Source organism: Octodon degus, unplaced genomic scaffold (assembly GCF_000260255.1).
Source record: "Octodon degus isolate 3935 unplaced genomic scaffold, OctDeg1.0 scaffold00145, whole genome shotgun sequence".
Lineage (NCBI taxonomy): Eukaryota > Metazoa > Chordata > Mammalia > Rodentia > Octodontidae > Octodon > Octodon degus.
The window spans coordinates 3,316,958-3,318,923 of NW_004524721.1; the positions used below are offsets into that span (position 1 = coordinate 3,316,958).

The window sequence follows — 1,966 nt, forward strand, 5'->3', positions numbered from 1 at the left end:
CCGCGGGCCGGCGCCAGACCCCCTGCCTGTTCTGTCACAGGTTATTCACATCTGCTGAAGAGACATTTTCACACTGTAAGTCAAAGCATCAGTTTAATATTGATAGCATGGTCCATAAACATGGACTTGAATTTTATGGATATATTAAACTAATAAATTTTATTAGGCTTAAGAATCCTACAGTTGAGTATATGAACTCCATATACAACCCGGTGCCTTGGGAGAAAGAAGAGTATTTGAAGCCAGTGTTAGAAGATGACCTTTACTTCAGTTTGATGTAGAAGATCTGTATGAACCAATATCAGTCCCATTCTCATACCCCAATGGGCTCAGTGAAAATACTTCTGTTGTGGAAAAATTGAAGCATATGAAAACCAGGGCACTGTCTGCTGAAGCTGCATTAGCCAGAGCTCATGTGGATCTGCCGAGAATGAAACAATTTGCTCAGGATTTTGTGATGAATGCAGATGTCAGAACCTGCTCATCATCTACTGCCATTGCGGACCTCCAGGAGGATGAGGATGGTGTTTATTTCAGCTCATATGGGCATTTTGGGATGCATGAAGAAATGCTAAAGGACAGAGTTCGAACAGAAAGCTACAGAGATTTCATATACCAAAACTCACACATCTTCAAAGACAAGGTAGTTTTGGATGGTGGATGTGGAACTAGAATTCTCTCTATGTTTGCTGCTATAGCTGGGGCGAGGAAAGTTCTTGGCATTGATCAATGTGAAATACTTTACCAGGCAATGGATATCATAAGACTAAATAAACTTGAAGATACTATTATACTCATTAAAGGAAAGATTGAAGATGTTCATCTTCCTGTAGAAAAAGTGGATATTATTATATCTGAGTGGATGGGATATTTTCTTCTTTTTGAGTCTATGTTAGATTCTATCCTTTATGCAAAAAAACAAATACTTGGCAAAAGGAGGATCGGTGTACCCTGACATTTGCACTATCAGCCTGGGTAGCTGTGAGTGATGTGAAGAAACATGCTGACAGAATTGCTTTCTGGGACGATGTCTATGGCTTCAACATGTCCTGCATGAAGAAAGCAGTTATTCCAGAAGCAATTGTGGAAGTTCTAGATGCAGAGACTCTTATTTCAGACCCTTGTGGTATTAAGCATATAGATTGCCATACAACATCTATCTCAGATTTGGAGTTTTCTTCAGATTTTTCCCTGAAAATCACAAAGACATCCTTCTGCATGGCAATTGCTGGCTACTTTGATATATATTTTAAAAAGAATTGCCGCGAGAGGGTCATGTTCTCCACGGGACCCCAGAGTACCAAAACACACAGGAAACAAACAGTGTTTCTACTAGAAAAAGCCATTTTTAGTCAAAGCAGGTGAATCCTTAAAAGGGAAAATCACAGTTCACAAGAATAAGAAGAATCCTCGTTCTATCATCGTGACACTCACCTTGAATAATTCAACTCAGACCTATGGACTCCAGTGAGAGTCTGTGACAGCACAACTCCTTGCAGTGGTCAGCAGGATGGAAGGAGAGCCTGTGGGTGGCAGCCCTGTCCTGAGTCCCCTCAGTAAGAGAAGCACAGACAGGATCTGCTGGCCGTGCTGGGGACAGGGTAACTGACAGGTGGCTGTGCATCCAGCCTTAACCAGCTGCAGCTCTGTTGAGTGTTGCCGTGTTGATAATCATTTACCTTAGCCTGCACTCGGAGCAGTGACTGTCTTATTTTTAATAAGTTTCTTCTTACAAATTTTAAATAGTAATTGATTACTTTTAAAATAATATTTTTGTTAAACTAGTAACAGGAAGTACATTTTATTGAACTTTCCTCTCAGGAGGAATGGTTTTTAGTTGCATTTGCGAGAATATCAGAATAGAGCACACAGAGGAAGGCCTGAAAGTAAGACTTGGCCCTCCTGCCCCGCACACTGCAGTTCTTATTCTGTGGACATTTCCTCTCAATAGTCTTTAGCCATGGAC

At 40.9% G+C, this 1,966-nt stretch overlaps 1 pseudogene; it reads left to right on the forward strand.

The window, feature by feature from the left end:
* The first annotated feature begins 6 nt into the window (after window positions 1–6).
* LOC101576565 lies at window positions 7–1,905 on the forward strand (annotated as a pseudogene).
* Window positions 1,906–1,966: the final 61 nt, after the last annotated feature.